General features: G+C 50.1%; 1 long non-coding RNA gene across 3 annotated transcripts in view; it reads left to right on the top strand.

Moving 5' to 3' along the window:
* Positions 1-12,192, top strand: part of LOC144132273 (uncharacterized) — a 68,642-nt gene that overhangs the window by 24,561 nt on the left and 31,889 nt on the right. For all 3 annotated transcript variants that reach the window (XR_013314744.1, XR_013314746.1, XR_013314745.1), the window contains exon 2: positions 10,723-10,950. This is a non-coding gene — a long non-coding RNA (uncharacterized LOC144132273). The remainder of the gene's footprint in view (positions 1-10,722; positions 10,951-12,192) is intronic.

Here is a 12,192-nt window from a genome sequence, read left to right as displayed (position 1 = left end):
GCGCTGCGCACTCTGGGATGAACTGGCGATAAAAGTTCGCCATTCCCAGGAAGCGCCTGAGTCCGGCTATATCTGTGGGCGACGGAAACTTAAGCAAAGCCTCAAGCTTATCGTCGCACGGCAGAATGCGGCCTCTGTCGATCGTGAACCCCAACAGTGTTATTCGGGTCGCGGCGATCTGTGCCTTCTTCGGGTTCAAAGTGATTCCCGCGGACCTCAGCCTCTCTAGGACGTCCCTCAAGTGGCGCAGGTGTTCCTCGAACGTTTTCGAGTACACCACGATGTCGTCTAGGTACGCGAGCGCATGTTGCCACTTCGCATCTCCCAGAACACGGTCCATTAGGCGCTGATAAGTAGCGGGTGCTCCTACCAAACCAAAAGACATTCTCTTGAACTGGAAAAGGCCTCTGTGACAAGTGAAAGCAGTTTTCTCCTTGTCCCGCTCATTCATTTCAACCTGAAAGTATCCGCGGCTAGCGTCGAGCGTTGTGAAGTACTTCGCCCCACCTAGGTTGGACACTAGGGAAGAAATGGTGGGTAGAGGGTAGGCGTCTTTCCTCGTAACCTCATTCAGCTTGCGGTAGTCCACGCAAAGTCGATATGTATCGTCTTTCTTTGGAACCAAGACTACCGGGAAGCCCCAAGGGCTGTTAGACCTCTCAACAACGCCAGTGTCGATAAGTTCGTCTAAGGCGCTGTCCAGTGCTTTTCTCTTGGCCAAGCTAATTGGTCTAGGATTGCACTTCCAAGGCAGTGCGTCACCCGTGTCTATTCGGTGCCTGACTAGGGTAGTGAGGCCCGGGCGGTCAGTGAATGTCGCGTTGTACTCGTAGAGGAGCGATGACAAACGTGCCTTCTCCCTCTCCGTCACGCTGTTCACTTCCGACAACAAGGGGTGCGCTGACCTTCCCTGCGCGGCAGAGCAGCTTTCTACCGCGGCAACCTTCTCTCTGCCCTCTCCCTCAGCGGCGATGGTCCGCTCGCCTCCTGGATCTCGGGCTGGCGCGGTGGATTTGTCACGGTCTCCCCCCGCTCGCGCCGCGTTCGGAGTCTGAATGGTGTGCGACGCCGCGGGCGCTTTCGCGAAAGGCTTCAAGGCGCCTGACGTGCGCTCCCTGTAGCCTCCGCTGCTGATGTCTATCACAATACCTGTCTTGGCTAGGAAGTCTCGTCCAAGAATTACAGGAACGGATAAACAGGGAAGATGAACGAGGCGTTGTCGCCGCACGCGTCTTTCCCAGCGAACCACTATCCTAGCTGCACCGCTTGATTGCGCTGTGCCGCTCGCAAGGCGAAAAGTGGTATCGCACTCTCTCAGCCGGATTTTGTTCTCGCGGAGATGGTTTAACACCTCGTCACCGAACAAAGAAGCGCTTGCTCCTGTATCTAGTAACGCGGTGAATTTCTTTCGAGCTATTGTTAGCTCAATGAACGGCGCTGACAGGTCAACAGAATTTCCTACGCGACATGCCAAAGGCGCTAGCAAACCGGGGTTTTCTGTGTACGCCGCGCGGAATCGAAGGTCGATCACCGGCGGCTTTGGCCGTTTCCCGACCGTATTTGGTCACGGGCGGGAGGGCGGCCACACTCGCGGGCGAAGTGTCCCGGCTGGTCGCACCGGTAGCAACGGTTGCCCGGGCCCCGACGGGCTAAGCGCTGGTCGCCCCGTTCCGGTCGGTCATCTCGAACTCGCGGCGCGGATGGTGGGGGCCGCGTGTCGGCCTCGCGATCTCGCCTCGGTTCATTCCGCTCTGCGGCAGCGTGTGCTGTTCGCAACGCGTAGCTGAATGGGTCCAAAGCGCGGTCGGACAACTCCCAACCCTTTGGGACACGCTCGTCAGCAAACTGTGCTGACGCTTCAGTTCTAGATGGACTGCGCGCTGAGCTGCCATTCCACGCGCAGCGCGGCTCAAGTGACAGCGATGCGGGTGGGGGCGGCCGATACGCTCGCGCAGAGAGGATGTCTCCCTGAATGCGCTTCGCCTCAGCTGCCAGCTCATCCAAATCTCTGAACCTGACTCCTCTCAGGTAAGCCGTGAAAGTCGGGTGCGCTTGTCTCGTGACACGCTCAACTTTCTCCGTGTTCGTGGCGCGAGGGTCAGCGAGGCGATAAAGTTCGTCCATCGCTCGGACGTACTCTAACAGAGACTCGTCGGGGTGCTGGGTTCGGAGCTCCAACTCTCTCCTCAAACGCCACTCATAGTTTGCGGGAAGGAATTCGTCGCGGAAGCTTGCGCAAAACTCCTCCATTGTCCTCGCTCGGTTGCCGGATAGTCGGTACCAGCGGGCCGCTTGCTCCGTCAAAGAAACAGGCACAACACGCGCGAGCATTTCGGCGTCTGCGATTCCTGTCACTTGCTGATAATGCAGCAGACGGTCGAGGTACTCATTTGCTCCCGCAATGTCGTGGTACCCCGTGTAGGTAGGCAAGTCTATCCTAACACGTGGTGACTGGGCCGGGGCTTGCAAATTGTTTTGCAAAATACCCGCTAGACTCTGCATAACCTGCATTGCGTTCTGCAAGAGCACCTCGGATGATTGCGGACTAACACCCCCGGAGTTGGGCGCAGCCGCTGATGGCGTCGAATGATGAGGCCTAGGCGCCTCATTGTTCGCGCCGCGGAGCGGCGAGGCGCCCGATGTGGAGCCCCCCATGCCAGGCCTAAGTCCTACCAACGCGTCAGGGGATGTTACTCGGCTATTCCGCGTGGAACGCCCAAGATTCACAAATTCAACCCCTTCCAACGGCGCGTCAAGTAGGGAGCCCTGGTTATGTGCCGCTGGCTCTGACAGCATAAACAAAGACTGCAAGTCACTCCTGTCGGCTGCCATCCTTTGTTAGGGCGACGGTAGTCGTTCGCTCCAACAAAGGTCACTGCTCGATTGCCTAGTTCGCCCCACGTTGGGCGACAAGATATGGGGTCACTCTGCGTCCAGCCGGCCGGGAAGGCGAGCTTCCGTGCAAGCTACACGCAGGCGTTACTTAAGCACGCAACACGTTTCCCCAACCCGTGGCGCAGGGTCGCAGCCACGGCAGGTCCGGACGAAATAGGCAACGGCAGGGCACGCTAGGAAATAGTTTATTATCCTAACGCGAGGTAAAGCACACTGCGGAAGAATGTTCTATCCGTAAAATAGATGTTCAGTAGCTCACCAAGTCGTTGACGTCGACCGGCGTTGGTGTTCGGGGGCCGGCGGGCAGCGGAAGGGGTCCGTGGGGTAGTTAGGTCAGGTCCGGCGGCGAGAGAGAGCCTTCCCGCCGCGCGATCACCCCTTTTTATCCCCTCGGTCATTCCCTCCCTGGCAGCAAATCGTTACCGTCAAGCTTAGGCGTGCTACCCTCTCCGCAGAAGGCGGCGCGCTGCCGTGACGTCACGTCAGTGCTGGGGCGGAAATGAGCAGAGTCGCGGGGGTGCCTTCTCTCCACATTCCTGGTGGCCAGCGCGCCCGTGTAAGTCACGGCCGCCGCTGGCGCGGGGGACGAGGAGGGGATACCAGTGTATCCCACAGCACACAACGCCATTTTGTGACTGTAAATGCCGCGAGCGGTTGCAGCGCAGCCTCGCAAGTTTGTGAAGTTCGTCCGCCTGGACGATGTCAGCGTTATGGCGGTGCACCCACGAGACGGACAGCGGCAACCTTCCCTTCTACGAAGATAAAAACTGCTCACACGTCTGAATGTGCGTAATTTAGTCTGCCGAACGCTACTTCGCGTTTAGGTAAGCCGCGTTCGTTGAGTTGGTATCGGCACTCGACAACTCACGTGAAAAATCTGTGTATGTTAGTGCGAAGCTCCCTACGCTTACAGTATCGTCTTTCACGTCTGTGTATTAATACGGCGGCGCCTCGAAGCGGTCCGTCAGGGCGCTGGCCGAGAGCCGAGGAACAGCCATCGAAAGTCGCACCCCATATGCCGCGGAATGCCGGTTTCAAAGCGGCGCAGAACGCTGTTCCCCTAGTCACGACAGAAACATGGATGCTTTGTATTTCGCACGAGGAACCCGTCGTCGAGCATTCTTCCGATGATGAACTTACTGTGCAAGAAATTAAGCGACAGCTGTGTGATACGCTCTATGCATCCGCAGAGCAGACGATGCAAGTTTAGTAGGGTGAGGGTTCGGGCTAGTGGGTAGTCAACATGAGGATCCATAGCGCACACAATTGAGGGGACACAACACGAGCGCTAAACTTCCACTGAAAGAAGTTTATTTGGCGCTGACGATCACATAAGGTACAGGTATAACCTACAACAATTATTACCTTGTCAAAGTCATGATGTGTCAAAGGAAGAGATAAAAAACAATATAAACCACCAATCAGTGAGCAAGTTTCACACTATCGCCCGCTCCTTGAACCTAAGAAAGCTATGTCTTTCCTTGATAATACCACCGAAGGATCACTGATACAATTTTCCAATCCCTCTTTTTCCTCTTTTTCTATCTCCTGGTACCTGACTCTATACATCTTAGTCCACAAAACTCCAGTCCTGGCCTCAAACAGCAAAGAACTTCCCCTACAATTATCATAGATATTTTCTTTGACAATTTCCTGTTTAAAGGTCCGGTATGTTTCCAGTGCCGATTTCGTCAGCATCCCTGTTTTCCACAACGCTCTCTCTGTTCCTTTAACCTTTTTCTTAACCGATAAATGCTGATTTGCCCCCTTACTGCTGTTCAGATATTTGCTTGTCAATTTTCTAGTTCGCTTTCTCCATTTCGTGTCAACATTCTTTATATACAGGTATCTGAAAACTTTCCTAGCCCACCGCTTTTCCTCCATCCTTCTCAATCGTTCCTCAAATGCTATCTTACTGCTAGCCTCTCTGCTCTCGAAAGACGCCCATCCCATATCCCCCTGTACCCCCTGATTTGGTGTATTGCCATGTGCTCCTAAAGCTAACCTCCCTACTCCCCGTTGCCTAATTTCCAGCCTTGCTTGAACATCTGGCCTCATACACAGGACCGCATTCCCGAAGGTCAGGCTAGGGACCATCACCCCTTTCCAGATCCCTCTTACCACCTCATACCTATTGTAATTCCACAGTGCCCTATTTTTCATGACAGCTGCATTCCTACTAGCTTTATTCATTACATATTTTTCATGCTCTGTCAGATACTCAACACTGTTATTTATCCACACCCCAAGATACTTGTACTCATTCACTACTTTTAGCACGAACTCCTGTATTCTATGCTCGCCGCCCACTTCATTAAATATCATGACTGCAGATTTTTCCTTACTATACTTGAAGCCTAATCTATCTCCCTCTGTACTGCATATGTCTAACAACTTCTGCAGGTCTTCCTTGTTGTCAGCCATTATCACTATATCGTCCGCGTGTATTAGTCCCGGTAATGTCTGTTTAATCAATTCCCCTTGCTTGAAAAAAGATAGGTTGAAGCCTAGTCCACTCCCCTCTAGCTTGGCTTCCAAACCTTGCAGGTACAACATGAACAACAAAGGGGACAGAGGACATCCTTGTCTAAGCCCCCGCTGTATCTCTACAGGCCCTGATACATTTTTTCCCCATTTTATGAGCACTCTGTTACCTCTATATATATCTTTTAAAAGATTAATTACTCCATTTTCTACATCCAATGTGCCCAATACGTCCCACAAATGCTCCTGAGTAACGTTGTCATAGGCTCCCCTAATATCCAGAAATGCTAGCAATAAGGGTCTATGTTCCTTTTCCGCAATTTCTATACACTGTGTCAATGAAAATAGATTGTCCTCCAACCTCCTTTGTTTCCGGAACCCATTCTGTAGTTCCCCTAGCACCCCCTCGTTCTCCACCCAAGCCTGCAGTCTATCCTTTATAATTTGCATCACCACCCTGTAAACCACAGACGTCACTGTTATGGGGCGATAGTTACTTACGTCTGCTTTGTCCCCCTTTCCCTTATATATCATGTTCATTCTACTTAATCGCCATTCATCGGGGACTTTCTCATCCACTATCATTTTGTTCACTACCTGTATTAATGTTTGCTTGGATTTTGGTCCTAACTTCTTTATCAACATAATCGGGATACCATCTGGTCCTGTTGATGTGCCACTAGGAACCTTCTTCTCTGCCCTTTCCCACTCTCCTTGCTCAAGTGAAGCTATTGCTGTAACCGGTCTATCCTCCTTCGATAAACTATGTACCACGTGCTTTGCTGAAAATTTTTCCGTCATCCTTGTTCCTATGTGTTTTATTGCTTCATCCCCTTCTAGTCGAATACCCTCATCTGTAACAATAAACCTTTGTTCTAGCCTAGTTTTATTACTCATTGCATTTAGATGTTTCCAGAATTTTTGGGCTGCTTTTCTATCCTTTTTATTTACTTTTGACATCCATTGGGCACCCTTTCTTCTAATTTTCTCATTAATCAAATAGGATGCGTCCCTTCTACACTTTATGAAGGTATCCCATTTTCTGTCTACTTCGGGTTTTGGTTCCCCCCTCTTCTTGGAATATCTGTGTTCTCTGGATGCTTCCTTGCGCTTTTCTATTGCCCTCTTGACCTCCTCATCCCACCAACTCTTGGGTTTGCATCTTTTCCCTTTTAACTTTACTCGCACCTTAGCTAGCTCTAGCTCCAGTAATCGAGTTAATTTGGTATAAGTCCATTCTGTTTCACTATCCTCAAAAATTACTTTCTCGATTCTTTTGGCTGCTACTTCCAATTGCTTTTCTGAGTAAAAATTTCCCCCTGATTGTTCATCTTGCTTCAGTCCTACATTGCTTTTTCCTCTGAAGCTCAACTTGATACGCTTGTGGTCACTACCTAGACTTCTGGAACCATCTTCATCTATGCTCATTACCCCTAATCTGTTATACATCCTCTGTGACATTAGTGCATAATCTATCGTCGAGTGCAGACTCCCCGCCTCCCATGTTATGAGCCCTTCACACTTCTCGGTGCTGTTGCAGACAACTAAATCATGCCTGTCACACATGTCCTGCAGCATGCTTCCTGTCGAATCCGTGTACCCATCCAGGTCTTCTATGTGTGCATTCATGTCACCTAATATAATTATCTCGCCCTGTCCTCCTAGCTCATCAATGTCGCTTGCAATACATTCTAACATTTTCCTGTTTTCCTCTTTGGCATTGACCCCTGTCCACAGGTATACAAAGCCAAGGAGTGTTAGCTTGCCTGCCACTGTTCCTTTTAGCCATAAATGTTCCCTGCATCCCAGTCTAACCCTTTGAAAATTCATACTTTTATGAATGAATGCCCCAATTCCACCTCCCTTTCTGCTGCCCTCTGTTCTATTGCAATATTCCCATGCGTAGTCTGGGTTACAGGGTGGTTGCTCCATGTCTCTAAGATGTGTTTCCGCTAAACCATATACCATTAATTCTTCCTGTCTTAACTGTTCTTCTATTTCCTCCCATTTCAGTCTATTCCTGCCACCTTGCATGTTAATGAAACCTATATCTGAATTAACTTGGCCCTGGCGCTTGCGTCTCTTTCTTCCCCTATGGTTCCATTGTCCGTTTGATCTTAATTCTTCCTTCTCTACACTGGTTCCTTCAGAGCTCTGGGTCCCCCCAAAAAAGCTGTTGCCTGGCGACCTATCCTACTACCCACCTTCTTGCCAGTGGCACCACCGTAGTGGATGCCATCCTGTGCAAAAGGGTGGGGCCTAACCTCGTACACTTCCCTGTTCACCTCCATCACCTCGTATCTTAGTCGTCGACTCAATAGCCTAATTACCCGATTAGTCTCCACGACCCTCCTTTCCGTTTCGCGAGCCTGTCTCTGGACCTCTGGGATTGTGCATATGGTCACATGCACACTCTCAGAGGCCTCTCTAAGCCTACGCATCCCCACCTCCAACTGCGTCTCAAGATTCTGGCTCCTCCCCTGCAGTACATCATTGAGACCAGCATGGATGACCACAAGGTGTTCGCCATCCATGCTGCCCACCACCACCTCCCGGGCTCTGGCCATTGCATCCACCATGCACTTTCCCGACTGAGCCTCCACCTGCACCCGCCTGTCTGCCTTCACTGCCGTCAGAACGCCTCCCTCAAACCTCGCTACATTCGAGTCCCCGACCACCAGAACTCTCCTGCGCCCCAAACGTTCGCTTCCTAATTCCATCTGTTGGCCTCCGGATCGCTCTAGCTGCCTCTCCTGCCGCTGTACGCTATTGTCGCGAGTTTCCATGCCCGCTTTAACCTTTTTCATTGCGTTCTCATTTTTCTCACTCAATGCTCGCTGCACTACAGCACTGTACGATTGAGGAGCCTCGTCCCCCGCCTGACACTTCTCCGAACTGGGGTGCCCAGCCGGCCGCGACCTGAGCGCTTCAACCTGTTTTTCTAGCTGGATCCGCTTTTCCCGCTCTTCTTTAATCTCGCCCACCATTCGCTTCAACAGGGCGGCATTATTCTCCTCCTTTTTAATCAAATCGGCGACCTGAGCTTCCAGCTTAATCCGTGCCTCTCGTTCGACCTGCCAGTCCGCATTAAGTGCATTAAACCCAGCTTCCCATTCCCCTTTTAACGCATGAACGGCGTCCCCAAACCGCTTGCACATCTTACACACGAAGCTAGCCTCATCCGCCTCGGCTAAGCTCCCGAACCCAGTCTCATCTAAGTAACACCAACGGTCGCACTCCTGGCACTGTACTAACTCCCCGTCCTCGTCCTCCTTAACTTTCCTAGCTTGCCGACCCATCGTCCGGCCGGCTACGCCTTGTGAAAGCCCGCCAAAATTCCTATGCCGATAGCCCTCGACCCTGCGCAACGTAAAAACCCGCTAAAAATTATTCTCACACACCTCCGCTGGCCTCCCTACCCTTAACTCGGTTTAAAACTACCGCCCGACAGCATGTATACAAGTGTAAATACCAAAAACACTTAGCTTCGGACGTAGTCGCTGCAGCTCCCAGCCACGTTGCTCCAAGCCTCGGTCACTGGTGACGCCAAGTCACTGGTGACGCCAGCGCCGCCGCATCTCTTTGACGTCACGGCCTGACGCTTGTCTATTCGAAAGACCAGCGCGGAAACATACAGGGACACGAGAAGAAAAAACACTGATGACAGGACGAGCGCTGACTAACAACTCTTTATTGTCGAGGAACACCCAGCACAATATATGCCAAAACACCACGTGACAGTCAGGGGGCCAAAGATTACAACCTAATCCACAGTCATCGAGGGGCGGCCAACACATGCTTGAACCCATAGAGCTACTACTACCAACACTAGAGGGAAAGCGGCGGCAGCACTCTCATGTAAACCCTCTCCACTTTTTTTATAACCGTGGGCGAAGCCATCTTGTTACTCCGCTCATGGTTCCCTGCATGGTTCAGGCGACCTAGATCAAGTTTAACAAGTTAACGGCAATTGCAGCGTACTAACCTGGCAACCTCGCAACTCCCCCCAGCATAGCCGCGCGCTTCGTAGTGCGCGTCAAAAAGCTGTACGAGGAGTAGTGCTGCGGCTTGCTTACGTGCTGTGTTGAATTCCTTTCTAGTTCATGCGCAAAATGTTCGCGATGGTGCGCGCACGAAGATACTTCCAGGTGGTGGTGAATCTTGTGCCGCTCATTACGAGGTTTGTTGGCGAGGTTCAGCAAGGTTTGTTTTGATGTACAGGGTATTAAGAAACATGCATTCCCCGTGCCTTTTTGCGTTACCTGGAGTCCCTTTAGTAAAGTGTGCACCATCTTCACCTCCTGTCTTCTCCGGCGGTCAGATCTCGTTGGTGTTCCATAGAGGAGACGAGGCAGATGGGAGACGACACTCGCACAGAGTGCAGCGCATGCCTTCTGTACCGCTGCCTGTTAAGATCTGAATTCTGTTTGAATACAACGCAAGATCTGTAACAGACTCCGTTCCGAAAGGTTTAATCTGCTTGCAACGAAGCACCAAAGCGTACATACATGGAAGAATTTTATGCAAGAGACATGTGGGATCAGTCGCACTCGGAGAGCACAGATTATTGTGCAAGGTGATGATGGTAAAGAGAAACGTTGGAATGCGGTTTGCTCGCGTACAGCTTTGGAAATATTCAAAATTCGGGCCATATTCTGTAAAACAAAAAATTGACAACCAGTGCATCTGCACAATCACAAGCATGTCAGATTATAATACAACCCGCCACTGCAAAGTTACAGCTGGTTTCATAGTTTACAGTCATTTAACTTGAGCAGTTATGTTTGTGAATGCCTGCTTTTTATTTCGGCCATAAATTCACTGACGTTACTGTTGTACACACTAGACAAATAAAAGTATCATAGCTTGTAAATAATGTCAGTCATACACAATGCAGCCTTCAATACCTTTACATCTTTTCACACACTCAAAGAATGCAGATGAAAAAATAAACAGTACCAAGATCTCTGCTCTTATTTGCTGAACACCTAATTGGGCAGCCTTGATGCAGTACGAGGGGGAACATGGAAAAAAAAACATGTTCAACGTAGTATCAATACAGTGATTTTGCATGAACAATGTTAGAATAAATGTTCGGTGTCACTCTTCATCATACTTGTTATCTATAGCACGACTGTGCATCTGGTGCAGATCCCTTCAGAAATAGCATCTTTCATAGCCTGTGCCACTCTGGGACATTAAACCCCACAAAACCAAAAAATAGAACCTTCAGAAATGCACATGGGCGTCTGTGTAAAAGCTGAAATGTGCACCTGCTTCAGTGGGCTCGGCAGACCAGGCAGCGGCATGTGGCCTTACGCACCCTTCCTCTGTCTAACCCAGGTATTCCTGCTTGGTCATGCCGGAGCGGACTATCAGCACAACTTTCATCAAGAGCCTGATGACGTCATGAATCTGGCAACGTGCGTCACGCCTACAGCGCCGCCGCATCAGCATGTGACCTCACCGGACATCCCTTTAAATAGCCGACCGCAAGAATTTCACTTCAGTGGGCTCGGCAGACCAGGCAGCGGCATGTGGCCTTACGCACCCTTCCTCTGTCTAACAAAGGTTGGTACCTATTATTGTACATTTAAAAGTGATTGTCGTGGTATCCTGGTTCTGCCTTGCCCCCAGCAGTGCATTCGTATCGCATGTGATGTATATCTAATGTGCGAGTTGATGTTGTGTGGTGACGTCGAACTGAATCCTGGCCCCGAGACAGACTCTGACAGTATGAGCGCGCAAGAGATGTTGAAGCAACTGATTCTGGGACAGCAAAAATTGACAGACGAAATGGCAGCATTAAGGACGCATAACGCGAAGATGGAAAAAATGTTCTGCGAATTCACCCAACAGCTCGATCTATTAAAAGACCAATCAACCCGTGTAGAAAACCTGGAAAAAACAGTCACCTTCCTACGCGAAAAAATTGACTTGGAGGACAGAAGTAGGCGTTCCAACTTAGTTGTGTTTGGGGTAGATGAAGCCAGCGATGAAACAGAATCTGTCCTTAGGGAGAAAGTTATTTCTGAGGTTTTTCAAGAGAAGCTTGGTGTGACATGCAACTCAGTCGCCAGAATCCACCGTATTGGCAAAGCTGGAAAAAAGCGACCCGTCATATTGTTCTTCCAGGACTTTAATGAAAAACAAGAAGTAATGCGGAATGTACGCAAGCTGAAAGGAACCAATATTCGGTACAAAATGACTATTCGCGTGACACGCTCAGAATAAGGAAACTCTTATGGGACAGTACAAAAATCGATAGGGATCAAGGCAAGAAGCCTATTCTGGTGCATGATAAACTAAAAATGGACGGGCAGATTTTTGCGTGGGATGAGGCCAACAATTGCAGAATCAAGATACGAAATGAGCAGAGTAAAGAGTGACTCGCATCACCGCTTATCAAGGAACTCAGGCTTCTAAACATAAATGCGCGCAGCGTGGTAAATAAAAGCGATCATCTTGAATCCATAATTCTAGGGTATCAGCCACACATTGTTGTAATCACAGAGACTTGGCTGCACGAAGGAATTGATGATGAAGATGTTTTCCCTCCCCTTTACCGGGTGTTCCGTCGGGACAGATCTACCAGAGGAGGCGGTGTTGCCGTACTCGTAAAACATGGCATCGACACTTCTTTCCTAACTCAAATTGAAAGGCATGAAAGCCTCGCGTTAAAACTTTCTTGTTTTGGGCGGTCCTTTCTAGTAATTGCAGTTTACAGAGCTCCCAGTTCCCCTCCGCAGTTTCCACGTGAACTGTCTGATTTCATGAATGATTTTCATCATGACAGAATCTTATTAATTGGTG

Source organism: Amblyomma americanum, chromosome 5 (assembly GCF_052857255.1).
Source record: "Amblyomma americanum isolate KBUSLIRL-KWMA chromosome 5, ASM5285725v1, whole genome shotgun sequence".
Lineage (NCBI taxonomy): Eukaryota > Metazoa > Arthropoda > Arachnida > Ixodida > Ixodidae > Amblyomma > Amblyomma americanum.
This window is presented reverse-complemented; position numbering and strand designations above follow the sequence as displayed.